Consider the following 15371-nt stretch of genomic DNA (forward strand, 5'->3'; position numbering starts at 1 on the left):
CAAGACATTTTGAAACAAAACACAACCCATAACACAATTACTTAGGCAGAAAATTATAGTTTCTAATTGGAACATTAAAATTAGGTAATCTCTGCATCACCTGAGAGCCTAATGGAGACTGCCCAGGACTTTGAATTCAAAAGCCTTTGGAATAACAATGTTTCCAGCCCAGCTAACACAGCCATCATCATGGGAAACATTCCCTGCAGAGACCTGTCACTTAAACCTGAGGCACTATCAAATGGTTTTAGCATAACTAATTGCTAGGCTTTTATCAGTGGAAATAAAATTTAAGAAGAAGCTTTACCATATGCTGTGCAACTGAGCTCCAAGTACAATAAGACCTTTTCACCCGATTTGCAGTCTAAACCTTCCACATGCTGTCTTCCCCAGATTAGAATGTGAGCTTTTTTGGGAAAAGACTTTTTTCTATTTTACCAGTAGCTCTTAGAACAGTATTTTGCACATAGTAAGTACTTAATAAATACTTTATTTGTTCTTTCATTCATACAAATAAGGGTTGGCAACCTAGCACAAGCCAGATGATGACTACGTAGCATAGTTTATTCATGCCTCTTGCACTCAACCCACATATCCAATCTGTTGTCAGATCTTGTCATTTTTACCTTCACAGCATCTCTAAAATTCTTTCTACTCATACAGATACTACCCTAGTACAGGTCCTCATTGACTTTTTTTTTTGGGTAGTATGACTATCATTTCTTATTTTTTAAAATTTAAGTAGTATTTTTCTCCAATTACATATCAATAAAATTTTTAGTATTCATTTTTACAAGATTTTGAGTTCCAATTTTTCTCCCTCCTTTCTTCTCCTCTCCTTCTGAAAATGGTAAGTAGTTTGATATAGTTTATACATGTGCTATATTGTAGAACACATTTCTATATTCATCAACTTGTGGAAGAAAAAACAGATCAAAAGGAAATAAAACCATGAGAAAGAATAAAGTGGGAAAAAATACTTTGATCCACATTCTGAGTCCACCAGTTCTTTATCCGGATATGGACAGCATCTTCCTTCATGAGTCCTTTGTACTTGTCTTAGATCATTGTGTTGCTGAAAAGAGCCAAGTCATTCACAGTAGATCATACAATGTTGCTCATACTGTGGTATAATGTTTTCCTGGTTCTGCTCATTTCACCTGGCACCAGTTCATACATATCTTCCCAGGTTTTTTCTGTTCATCATTTCTTATTGCACAACAGTATTCCACTCCATTCATATACCACAGCTTGTTCAGCCATTCCCCAATTGATGGGCATCCCCGCAATTTCCAATATTTTGTCACAAAAAGGGTTGCTATAAATATTTGTTGCACATGTAAGTCCTTTTCCCTTTTTTATGATCTCTGAGATACAGACCTAGTAGTGGTATTGCTGGATCAAAGGGAAAGTTTGGTTGCCTTTTGGGCATAATTCCAAATTGCTCTCCAGAGTGGTGGTATCAGCTCACACCTCCACCTACAGAGCATTAGCGTCCCATTTTTCTCACATCCTATCCAACATTTATCTTCTTCTTGGGTGCCAAAATGATCTTCCTAAAGAAGTCCGACTAGGTCACTCATCTATTATATCAACTCTAATGGCTCCCTATTACCTCAATATAAAATATCAAATCCTTTACTTGATATTTAAACTCCTTCATAACCAGTCTCCTTCCAACCTCTTCAGTCTTCTTATATACTTTACTTCCAGTAGTACTCAATGGCTTTTTTATTTCTCACAATGAGATGGTACCTCCCAACTTCATGCATGTGCACTGGCTATACCATATGCTCAGAATACTTTCCTTCCTCACCTCGCCTACTAACTTCACTGGCTTCCTTTCGAGACTCAGTTCAAATTCCACCTTCTGCAGGAGGTCTTTCTCACCTCTATGCCACCCCGCTCCCTCTAATATTACTTTCCATTTACATTGTATATATCTTATGTCAAACTGAATTTGACCTCTCTAAAGTTACCAGAGGTCTCTTAATTGCCAAATCTTTTTTCTCCCAACAAGAAAGTAATGAGGATTATACAGGTGTGCCATACCTAGCCATAAAGAAAACAATCAGTTCAGAATGACAAAAGTCCCATGGCACAAAGTCAAGAGGCATGGAGGCATAATTTGCATTAAATGATGGCATGTCCTTTTGTCAGGGAGGTGTCAAATGGTAGTACAAGTCCTTTATCCAACAGTAGAGCTAGTAAAGTCCTTCATAGGATGGGTGATGCTTCCCGAAAGTTTCTACCTTCCTGAGAATGTCACCAAGGGTCATTCCATCTTTGCTCCTGTGGCCTCTGTGATCAGCAGTCTGGTTACTTGGACCTCTGTTTCACCTTTCTCCTCTTGCATTTCAGCCTACACATTATCTTCCTCCACTTGGCTCTCATGGCACAATGGAAATTGACAAGATGGCACTAAGAAGAACTTTTCAAATCTAATGGTCTTTTCTCAATTCTGATCCTCCATGACCTCTCTGCAGCACTTAACAATTGTCAATTAGCTTCTTCTGGATATTATCTCTTCTCTAGGTTTCTGTGACACTGCTTTGTCCTCATGCTCCTCTTATCTGATACTCAGTTTTCTTTTCTGGTTCTTCATTCATGTCATCATGCCTTTGAACTGTAGGTATCTCCCTGATTCTCTCTCCTGGGTCCCCTTCTCTTTTCACTATGGAGTCTCCTCACTTTGTTATCTCTTCAGCTCCCATGGGTTCAATTATCATCACTATTCAGATGACTCTCAGATTTGTATATACAATCCTACTCTCTTTGCCAAACCAGTCACTGATCTCCAATTGCCTTCTGGATATCTCAAAGTAAACATGTCCAAAACACAATTATCTCTCCCCCTTCCCATTTCAGAATCTCCCTCTTACTGTTGGGGGCATCACCACCCTCCCAGGCCAGAAATCAGTATCTTTCTCAATTCCTCACTCTTACTAGCTCCACATGGCCTATCATCATGTTTGATCATTTCCTTCTTCACATGTCTCACACACATTCCCTTGTCTCCATTCACACAGCTACAGCCCTAACTCAGGCCCTCATCAGCTTTCACTTGGACTATTCCAAAAACCTTCCAACTGGTCTCCCCGTTTCCCTCTTTTTCCCAGGGTGCTCCAAGAACCCTTTTACTTCTGGGAGCTTATATTTACAAAGCCTTTAAATAGCATTGAAAGCTTGTTAAAACCTTTCTGGCCTTCTTGTACTATACCCCTTCAATGCACTCTATGGTCTAGAGTCAAGAAGACTCATCTTCTTGACCCCAGGCCTGGTACCCTAACCATTGTGTCACCTAGCTGCTCCAGTTAAGATTGTTAGGGAATTACCTACTTGTAAAGCTAGCCCTGTATAAAGTACTTCGAGTTGTAGAGATGTGTTTGACCAGAAAGAGTCCACCCTTCCTCAATTGTTCTCCAGCTCTTGACTTTTTATTTAATCCATTGTTACTGATTGAAGTGTCAGGACAACATCTACCTGAATATACCTCTGCCAAATGGCCCCAGAGCATAGGCAATCCATGCAAATTGAGAAACCGCTGACTTGATGTAACTTCCTACTTCATAACTTTTCAGGAAAAAATGCAGCTCATCAAGTTCTTCTATTTACTACCTATATTTGTGTAAATTCCTTTAGCACTCTAAATCTCAGTTCTCATATGAAAACAAGAGTGGGACTCTTTCCAGCTCTAAATCCTATGATATCTGAAAGGATGATGATTAAACGTACACAAAAAAGCAATAAAAGAGTTTGAATATAGTCCTGTGGTGGTAGTCTGTCTCTGGGGACTATAAACCTGTTAGCGTGAGAATAAATTGGAAGAGGGTGCTAAAACCATAGAAAGAGTGGAGCATCTGATGCACTGGGATGAGAGGTATATTAATACTCACATTTGTGTGCTATATGAAGTCCAAATAAAAAAAGGAATTCCCTATTGACAAAAAATATCTTACAGATGCTCCTTTCAGTTGATGTGCTCACCGCACAGAGCCAAGAATGCTCCATAGATTTCTCAGATTCCATGATTCAAAATTCAAAAGACAGGGGCCAGATATTTGTTTTGTTTTTGTTTTTTGTTTTTTTTTTTTTTAAGTTTTCCCATGCTGCTTCACTGATATAAGTCAATTTTTAAAAAACCAATGTTGTCCTACTGATATGTTTACCATGAGGATGAGAATCATGGAATGTCATGACTTCAGATGAGTCAGAATTGCAAGTTACACAAAGGGCAATGGAAATACGACCAATCACATGACCACAGACTAGCATAAAAGAGATCCAGGACTTATATATCTGAACAAGGTGAGCTATTCTTACAATGAGAATGTGGTCAAACAGATGAACTATGTAAGTGCTGTCTAGGTATCCATGAAATATTAAAAATAGGAGCCTATGCTCCTACCACTACATAATGGACTGAATGGACAAGAAACTTCCAGGACAAGAGCATATGTATGGGTTATGATGGATACTCATTGGTGGAGAAGGGGAATAATCACCCCTTGAGTTAATGGGCCTACTGAAACTATTTACTACATATGTTCTCCACAACCACTTTTGGTAAGAAAAGGAGATGAAATGAAAAAGGAATTTTTATACTTATAGACAATAAGCCACAATTTATAATACCATTTTAAAATATCTAAGCTAGATCAATATACTAAGAAATCATGTCAATTTAGAGATTTTTTTCTGTTTACACTAAAACTCCACAAGACAATCTAAAATGTACAAAAAACCTTTTCGTTGCTAAAGTGAACTAGTGACTTTGTTTCTAAGTTTAAAAATTAATACTAGAACATAAAAATTCTCATGTGGTCTCTCATCACTATGGAGACCTCTCTTAGCAATCAGTTGCCCATGTCTGAAGATTCCAGTTTTCCTTTGCCACAGAAAGTATTTGTGCATTCCTATGATATGATACAGAAGTATATTAATTCTGTCCACATGTGAATTTTTCTAATACTCTCCTCAACACCATTTGGAGACAATGGAAGATTAAAAACCCATTTCTAATCTTTACAAAAAGTCATATACATGTTACATGTAAAAAGTTAAACATGTGATAAGGTTTGCAAAGCACTCTACATACATTATTTTTATCCTCATGGCTCTCTACGATCATCACTATAGGGATTATTATTCCAGTTTCATAGATGAAACTTAGAAGTTAAATGACTTATCCAGTCATCAAGTTTTGGATGTAGGATTTTAATCCAGATCTCTCCAGATTCCAAATTTTTTTCACTCCACTGTTTTGCCTTTCAACAGGGGGCCCCACCAAGCAAGAGACAGATCTTACTCTATTGACAAAAAGACATTTAAGTGTACATTTGCCTTGGTTAACAGGTTTCACTTAAAAATAAAAACTAAACTGACAAAAAACCTTATCAAGTATTTCTTACCCTCAAATAAAAAAAAAAAAGTCCTTGCAAAAGAAAATGTGAGTTCTTTAGGGTTTTTTTTCCCCCCTAAGTGGGAAGGTTGGGGGTTAACATTAGTAAGTATCCACCATTGAAGCCCTACAATACCTCATCAAGAGGTTGGTTTTGGAGGTTTTTGAAGTTTCTGCTTTGTTAAATGAGGTTCAGTTCAATTCAACCAGCATCAAGTACTTAAAATAAACAAGGCACTGTGTTAAGGGCTGGATACAAAGACAACATGAAATAGTTCCTGCCCTCAAAGAATTTCCGTTCTATTTAGGGAGATTCAACATCTATATAGATAAGTAACAAATGTATAAATGGTAACATGAATTCAGAGGAATTGAGAAACATTTTGTAGGAGAGCCATCTGGCCTAAGTCTTGAAGAAAGCTTTTCCAAGAGCAGAGGCGAGGTTAGAGTTCACAAGGATCAACCTAGAAAAAACATGAAGATAAAAAAATATGTTTGGGGAATTGGTAATAGGTCAGTTTGGCTAGAACAACATAGAATGTATGAAGGGGAACAATGATAGATTTGGAAATGTGGCTGGAGTCAGATTATGAATGACTTAAAATGCTAAATGGAGGTTGTTTTTTATTCTATAGACAACTGAGTCACTGTAGCTTGAATATGGGATTGACCTTGTCAGACCCGTGTGGTTCAGGAGGATTATTTTGCAGCTGTGGAGAAGATGGATTGGAGAGAGGAGAGACTGAATACTGGGAGAACAAGAAAGAGGCCATCCAATATTTCAGGTAAGAAGTGATGAGGAACCGAATTAAGGTGGTGGCCATGTGAATGGAGAGAAAGGGATACATATGAGATGTTATTGAGGCATAATCAGCAAGACTTGGCAATTTTAAAAATGGGGAATTAGGGGGTCAAAGAAGGGATGACTGTTAAGGACTGGTCTTCCTGACTCCAGGCAGGCCCAGTGTTCTATTCATTGTACCACCTAGCTGCCCACAAGGTAATAAGTTCTGTTTTGGACATGTTGAGTTTCTGATGTTGACTGAACTTAGGAGATATGTCCAGCAGTCAGGACACTGGAGCTCAGGGCAGAAATAAGAATTATATATATAGATTTAGCTATGGTAGTTGATTATACCGCCAAAAATGTATAAAGTGAGAAAAGAGAAGGTTCATGACAGAGCCCTGGGGTATATAAACATTTAAGGAGTGGATCTTGGATATTGATCCAGCAAAGGAACAATTAAAAGAAACTGGAGAACTGGGAAAGATCATTACCATAGAAACCAAGGGAGGAAAGAGTATACTAGAAGATGCATGTTAAAAATTACAGAGTTTAAGATGGGGACCAAGAAAAAGTCATTGGATTTAGCAATTATGAGCTATCTACTGGGGGTGGGAGGGGATGAGGTCCTGTGTGGAAAGGACAGGGCACCACTGAAGAGAGCAGTTTAAATTATCTGAGTGATTAATTCAAGTGCTGTTGAATGAAAGTGGAGAAAGTCATGAAGCCAACCTGACTGGGTTTACTGCAAATTTATGCTATATGATCTTAACTGGGTCCTCACCATAGCAAGCAACCTTTGAACAAGTCTCTCTATTAACTCACTATCCCACACACCACAGTGGTTCTTCTAAACCTTTAGATCTTTCCTCAAACCTATCATGGTTCCTCACTCTCCCCATACCCTCAATTGAGAACTCTGTCTCATTGTTTACTGAAAAATATCTAGACTATTTGCTGAGAGATCTCTCTTCTCTCCTCCTTATCTAATATCATCCAGATGCCTTCTGCCACTATTTCCTCTTCACTGTTTTCTCACATAATGAGGCCCTCCTCCTTGCCAAGGAGATCCCTTCTAAATACACAAGTAATCCCATTCCATCTCATCTGTTTCAGCAAATTGCCTCCTCTATCATTCCCAACTGTTTTACTTATCTTCATTCTCTGTCTACTAGCTACTTACTGTATATTGACTACTTTTCCTTCTGTTGATCATTTATCCTACACATAACTTGTTTGTATAGTTTTTTGCTTGTTTTCTCTGCCATCAGTATTAAATAATACTAGTATTAATGATATTAGAATTAATACCTTATTGCCTACAAACATGCATATTTCTCCATCCTCAAAAAACTGACTCCGCCGTATGTGCTATTGTCCTCTATCTCTCTGCCTTTTGAAGCTAAACTGAGAAGGCCAACTACAAACAAGTACCTCCATTTTTGCTCATTTTATTCTTGACTCTATAGTCTAACTTCTGACTATCACTCAACTGAAACTCTTTCTCCAAAGTTACTGATGATCTCAAACTGCCAAATCTAATGGCTTTCCCACCCCCAATTCCTATCCTCTTGACCTCTCCCCAAAGCCTTTGACACTATTATTCTTTTCTTCTTGAAGTTCCTACCTTTAGTTTCTATGACACTACTCTACACTGGTTGTCCTCCTATTTGACTGCCCTTTGTCAGTTTCCTTTGCTGGATCTTTGCCCCAGTCATGCCTAATCAACCGTGTCCCACAGAGCTCTCTCTTGGTCCTTTTATTTTTCCTTTACATAATTTCACTTGGTGATCTCACCTTTATCTGATGATTCTCAGATTTACTTATTCAGCTCCAGCCTCTCTCAATCTTAGGCTCACATCTCCTACTTGATGTCCTACTGAAAGTATCTTAAAATCCCCCAACCACTCCCTTACTCTAAATTTACCTGTTACTGTCAAAGGTAACATCATCATTCTAATCATCCAGGCTTGCAAATGAGGCGGCATCCTCAACTCCTCACTCCCTTATCCTTAGATGCAACCTGCTGCTAAGGGCTACCGATTCTGCTTTTGTGGTATCTCTAGCATATGCTGCCACCTCCCTGGGACAGGCCCTTATGTCACTCCTGGTATTGCAACAGCTCACTCGTTGAGCTTCCTGCCTGAAGTCTCTCCCTACTCCAGTCTATCCTTCACTAAGTGGTCAACATGATCTTCTTAAAGAGAAAATTCAAAGCTGACCAAGTCACTCATCTATTCAATCAAGTCCAGGGGCTCCCCATAACCTCCAGGTTGAAATATAAAATACTACTTGGCATTCAAAACTCTTCACCACTGTACCCCTCCTTTCTAGTCTTATTATGTTTTATACCCTCCTCCCTACCCCTCTGCCTGTATCCTGTAATCCAATGACACTAGCCTCCTTGCTATTCCATAAACAAGATACTCCATTTCAAGACTGGAAACTTCCACTGGGTATCTCTACTCCCCCCCCTCCAACCTGGAATGTTTTTCTTCCTCATCTCTACCCCTTGATTTCCTTCCAGCCCAACTAAAATCTCACCCTCTACAGGAAGCCTTTCCTGATTCCCCATTAATTATAGTGCTCTCCTTCTATAGATGTTCAATTTATCCTGTATATAACTTGTTTGTACATAGTCATTTGCTTATTTTCTCCCCCCATTCTACTGTGAGCTCCCTGAAGTCAAAGACTATCTTCCACCTTTCCTTGTATCCCCAGAGTTGAGTGCAGGGCCTGGAACATAAAACATGACCAACAATGTTGGCCGAGCATTAAAGGTCTATTTCATGGACCAGGATTGGTGACATTAAACATAATAAATGTCAAAGATAGATATAAAGTGATTACCCTTTAAAACTGGCACACCAACCCTAACCATTCCATTCATTTGTAACAAGTTAGTTCAACAGCACCCATAAGGTAAACCAGGCATTTCCCTATACCCACACTCACAGGCCAGTGAATAAACATGAAAACAGTGTAATCTCATTTTTATTTGGACTTCACTCCAACTTCAAGGAGTCATACTACAGTAGTTTTGTATACTTATTTCAATAAGGTAGGTCACAATGTGGCCCAATTGAGGGAATGACTACAGAAATCACACTTTGCTGTTTTCATTGTTTTTTTTCCCTTTTATTGCTACATTCTCAAATGAATGCTTTAACTCTTTCTTTCATTTCCTCACACAATTCATGTCTTAATCTTCTGAAATATGATCAGCCCTATTGCTATCAAATGTGTGCCCTTAAAAGTTAAAAGATCTTTTAATCCCCAAATCTAGTGGCTTCTCAGCCTCTTAATCTTCCCTGACCTCTCTGTAGCATTTAATACTGCTCTTTTCTCTGAGCCTTCACGATACAGAATTAACCTGGATCCTCCCTTTCACTCATCTTTTAAGGCTCTCCACCATTCTTCCAGTTTCCTAGGTTTATAACCTCAGCATTATATTTAATGCCCCAATCCCCTTAAATATCCAATCAGCTACTAATACTTGCTCTGGTTTCTACCTCCATAGCATCTTCTGCACCCATCACCTTTCTCACCTTCTCATTAATCAAATAGCTACCACCTTAGTTCAGGCCCTGTCATCTCTCAGCTGGCTTATGACATGTTTCCTAATGGTCCTCCCTTCCTTAAATCCATCCTCCACAGAGATACGATCAAGACAGTCACCACTCCCTGATATACTCTAGTGGTTGGTTCCCTATTGCCTCTAAAATAAAATACAAACTCCTGTTTTGCCTTTAATGCCCCTTCCTAACCTTGGCCCCAACTCTTTCCAGCTCCAATCTGAATTATTCCCCTTCCTATATTGTACTCTACAGTCTAGCCAAACTAACCTTCTTTATGTTCCTCAAACACAGCACTATACCTCTATTTCAGATCTCCATTCCTCTACATTTGCATTTTGCGCCTGGAATGTACTCCCTTATCCTTTATTTCTCACAATCCCTTTTCTCCTTTAAGACTCAGCTCAAGAACAATCTTCACATCTTTCATCATCCAATACTAAGCTTCAAGTTATCCCTTCTTAATTTTGATACTGCTAGCCCTTAACACCAGTAACCTATTGAATATTTCCATTTAGACATGTTAAGATTTATGTGGCAATGGTACACTCAATGATGATCTTCACTACAAATGTAGTTTCCCTTCCTTAATTTCAGATACCAATAATTATTTATTCACCTAAGTTTGGAAAAAATGGAGGTTTAATTTTATTCACTTCTTTCTCATAGTTCTCAACCACCAAGTTCTAGTAATATTTTCATCATAACATTCTATATATCTTCCTTTTTCTTTTTTTTTTATATCTTTCTTCTGTTATTATACAAATTTAGATTCAGATTGCAACTTATGCCTGGACTATTGGAAGAGTTTCCTTTACTGATCTCCCTTGACTCTAGCATCCCTTATGCCATTTTATTTTAATCCAGAGGTTCCGAAACTTATATGGGAAAAAAAGAGCCCTATTTTAAACTTTTTTGCACTTTCCCAAGTATCTTACACATACTAGGAAGTAACTGAAGTCATCTGTTGATACAGTCACTCCAATTATGGCAACAAAGTAGAAATCCTTAAGGACCTGTTCACTATTAAACAAAAATTCATTAAGATATTGTGATTAATATGAGATGTCTATAAATAGGTATTTTGGATCAAATTTTCTAATAATCAAGAAAATCTGGAGTCAAACTAGTAACATAATCTTCCCTCACAGATGTGTTTATAATGATATATATTTATCATTACATTAAATGGTGATACCCTCCTCAAAAGATATTTGTCTAATGGGTTATTTTCTGTTGCATTACTGAATCAAAGTTCTTGAGCTAGATGGTGCATAAAGATTATCTCATCCAACTCCTTTATTTTACATTTAAGAAAACTGAGGCCTAAAGAAATGAAAAAATTTGGTCATTTACATAGTAACTCATGTAACTGGGATTTGAAACCAATCCTTCCAGCTCCAAATTTAGCTTTCCTCCACACTTTGACAAAAAGACAGCCTATACTACTACATTTTCATAGAAAACGAGATCTCTCTACTTTTTGTCAGGTCAAGACATTGAATGTCTTCACACCCCTCAGCAGGGAGTCATTAACTGCTATTACTCATTTTCTATTCCTCTAGCCATTTTTGAATGGCTTCTCTCCTGGTGGCAACTGTAGATTAACATGATCATTTCCTGAAGTATATGAAATAGTTTAACCCTCAGAGCACCCTGTTCTATGCTCTATGGTAAGATTCTTCTAGCTATTACAAAGCTCCAAATTTACTTGGAGCTCTTGCTTTCTTACTTGCTAAGTTACTTGGAGCTCTTGCTTTCTTACTTGCTGTGTCTGTCACACCCTTTTACTCTCTATCCTCACACAGATTAGCATTTTCCTTTTCCCCCTCATGAAAGAAATACATATTGGTGCCAGATCATTAAGGACCTCTAATACCAAGCTAAGAAGTTTTATCTTTATTTGAGCAAAAGGAAATCACTGAAAGATCAAAAAAAAAAAAAAAAGACTTGAGATTACTCCACAGGATAGAGGAAGAAAGAGTGAAGATGAGGTCAATGAAGGCCAATTCTGTAAGAATAGCCCAGAGTTAATAAAAACCTATTCCAAACAGCCTCATAATTGGTATCCTCTCCTTCAATCACTATCATCTTCATCCTCCAGATTAATCTTAAAATACTGTTTTGTCCAAATTAGTACCTTAAGCAAAAAGGAAATCAAACAACTCTGAAGATTAGTGCCTGGAAGAATAAAGGTAAAAATTACCAGAGAAGAGAAAAGGCTGATTGAGGTATTATGAGTCAAATTTCATACAGAATAAGTTTCATATAATGGTACAGTACTCATGGAGAGCTACACAGTAGCTATTTGGAGATTGGAGACTGGACTGAAAACAAACAAAGCTAGAAGAACAGGCTCAAAACTGAGCCAGTCCTCCACTGAAGTGATAAAGACCTAAATAATGGATGAGGTCATCTAATGAACAGTGAAGGAGAAGGAGGCTGAGGGGCAATGCAACTTTGGGAAACACCCTTAGTTAGATGATGGGAAAAGGAGAAGCCAATAAAAGAACAAAGAAAAGCTGGAGAAGTCTAAGTATGAAGATATTACAGTATTAAAGTCAAGGGAGAACAATATCTTTCTTTCTTTTTTTTTTTTTGGCTAGGCAATGGGGTAGAATGACTTGCCCAGGGTCACACAGCTAGTAAGTGTCAAGTGTTTGGTCTGAGGCCGGATTTGAACTCAGGTCCTCCTGACTTCTGGGCCAGTGCTCTATCCACTGTGCCACCTAGCTGCCCCCCCCCCAGGACAATTTCAGGAAGGTATTAGTCTAGTGATTAAGTTCTCATTAAGGATAAGTATGTCTGCCTAATAGACAAAGAATACAAAGTTTTCCAAAACTAGCTTAAAGAAACTAATATAAATTGATCATCTCCACTTGATGGAAATGTAATACAAAATGTTCAGCTGTTATTGATATAGACAATTTCCCCTTAAGACTAACCTTACAAAGATCTAATCATGTTAATGGTACTGATAGCATTACTGCTGTTCTTCTTTTAAAGTTGTTTTTTTTTTTAATTCAAAGCTTTGGTAAAAATAATCACTCCTAAAAAACATTACACTAATTGAAAATTAAACAGATGTGAAAAGAACTATAAAGCATACTTGCCAATTTTCTTCTTGGGATAGATAGATAATAAGTTTCTACATTAGGCCATTATCAAACCAATTCAGCTTTAGAAACCATAACATGATAGTCACGGGTCTCTCAAGCAGTCAATTCAATAAACATTTTTCAAGTGTTAATTATGTACAAAATCCTGTGCTAGGTGCTGGTTAATAGCATGTTAATATCCAATCCCCACCCCTACTTTACCATAGATGGCTACAGGGTATGTTCATAAGGACAAAGTATGCCTAGAATCTAATGTTAAGCCTTCTTACCACTCTGAAGCTGATATGAAATTATTTCCATGATTAAATCTTTACAAATCTAGGAATATCTTAAATTCCCAATTATGATAAAAAAAATTAAAGTGAAGCTTTGAAGATTTAAAGTTGAAGGCTTTAAAGATCCGATCCAACCCCCTTTTTTAAGAGACAATGAAATGAATCAATGCCCTCAAGGAACTTACACTTTACTGTGGTGACACAACATCTACTCAGAAACAAGTATAAATTATTCTTAGGAAGACAAGGGAGGAGCAATCTCGTCCAAACTAACTGAACAGGAACTTTTCCAACAATATCTTTGATATCTGGCAATAAAACTTTTGTTTGAAGATTTCTAATTACGGAGAATCTACTATCATATCCGTTTTCTAGGAAACTGAAGAATTCTTCTGCTTGAATTGATTAATAGAACCCATCACTCTTAATGCTCAGGTACTTTTAAAAAGGAACAGAAGTTTTGGGTTTTTTCTCCTTCTCAGTAATACCAATATATGTTTAATTGAAGTAAAGATACTCAAGTCATCAGCACCACATAATATGGTGCCAGATGATCATACAGTAATTACCTATTAGTTAAACCAGTTAAAATATCAGTTACACTGGTTACATGCTGTGGTCCAAATGAATTTATTTTAACCTGGAAAGACACATCTAGTGGAGTCCCCTAGGAATTTGTCTTTGCCTCTGTGTTGTTCAACATTTTCATTAAAATTACAGATAAAGTAACTGATGAAGTTACAGACATTTATTCTACTTAGAAATGAAACAATGCTGGGAAGAATGATTGTGAGATGGTAAAGTAAATATCCAAAAAAAATTATATATGCTACAATGATTACATGAATCTAATAAGATTATGTTCAATAAAAACAACATAAATATTCCACATTTGTGTTTAAAAAAAGAAAAAGAACAAGAAAGTTCAGGAAGTGTGGCTAGGCAAAAAGTTCTGGCAAAAAAAAAAAAAAAGTGGGAGATAAGCCTGCAAGCTTAATTGTGTGACAAGGCAGCCAAAAAAGCTTAAGTGATCTTGGATTGCCTTTAACAAAAGCAGTGTGTCTAGTAAAAGGGAAGCAATAGTTCTCCTTTACTCTGTACCTTAGTCAAATCACAAATGCAGTAAAAGGCCTAGAGACCATGTAATATAACAATCAGCTGAAGGATCAGGTGGTATAGATATAGGCAATGGAAGATGGAGAGGTATTAAACATAATTCTTGTCGTTAGGTTTTAGAAGGGTGATCATGTGGAAAAAAGTTTTAATTGTACTGGTTGTACCCGAAAGGGTAGACCTAGAAACAAGTAGATAACCTTCCAAACAATCAGAGCCACCCAAAAATGGAATAAACTGCCTCAGGAATGAGGGGTTCCCCACTTCTGGAGATGTTCAAGCAGAGACTAGATAACCACTTATCAAGAACACCTTAGCGATAATCTTTGAAATGTCTTCCAATTTTGAGATTCTGCAGTTCCGTGAAATTCAAGTTAAAGCTGGAAGCCTGAAGAAAACTGACCCTAAACTCAAAAGACCCTAAAACATAAACATAAAAGCTGCCTAACAATTTTTTTAATTTAATATTTTATTTTTCCCCCAATTCTATGTAAAAATAATTTTAACATTGTTTTTTCAAATTTTGAGTTCTAAATTATCTCCCTCTCTCCCGTACCCCCCATCTAGAAGGCAAAGAATGTCATAGGTTATACACGTGTAGTCATATAAAACATATTTCCATGAAAGTCATGCAATTAAAGAAAACACAGACAAAAAAAAGAAAAAGAAAAAGAAAGAAAGAAAAAGTATCTTCAAACTGCATTCAGGCTCTTTCTCTGGAGCCAGACAGCACCTTCCATCATAAGCTCTTCAGAACTGACTTGGATCATTGTATTGCTGAGAATAGCCAAGTTGGTAGATCATACAATATTGCTGTTACTATGTACAACATTCTCCCAGTTCTACTCATTTCACTTTGCATCAGTTCATATAAGCCTTTCCAGGGTTTTTTTGAGAGCATCCTGCTTGTCATTTCTTATAGCACAATAGTATTCATCACAATTGCATATAACAACTTGTCCAGACATTTCCCAATTGATGGACATCCCCTCAGTTTCCAATTCTCTGTCACCACAAAAAGAGCTGCTATAAATATTTTTGTACACAGTTACTTTCCTTTTTTGTATTTTATCTCTTTGGGATAGACCTAGTAGCAATATTGCT

The 15371-nt window shown here is 37.3% G+C and overlaps 1 protein-coding gene across 2 annotated transcripts in view; it reads right to left on the reverse strand.

Moving 5' to 3' along the window:
- The window catches only part of UHRF2 (ubiquitin like with PHD and ring finger domains 2), a 165500-nt gene that overhangs the window by 75865 nt on the left and 74264 nt on the right, over positions 1-15371 (reverse strand). The window lies entirely within an intron of this gene.

This window comes from Vombatus ursinus, unplaced genomic scaffold (genome assembly GCF_900497805.2).
Source record: "Vombatus ursinus unplaced genomic scaffold, bare-nosed wombat genome assembly UNPS02014770.1, whole genome shotgun sequence".
NCBI classification, from domain to species: domain Eukaryota; kingdom Metazoa; phylum Chordata; class Mammalia; order Diprotodontia; family Vombatidae; genus Vombatus; species Vombatus ursinus.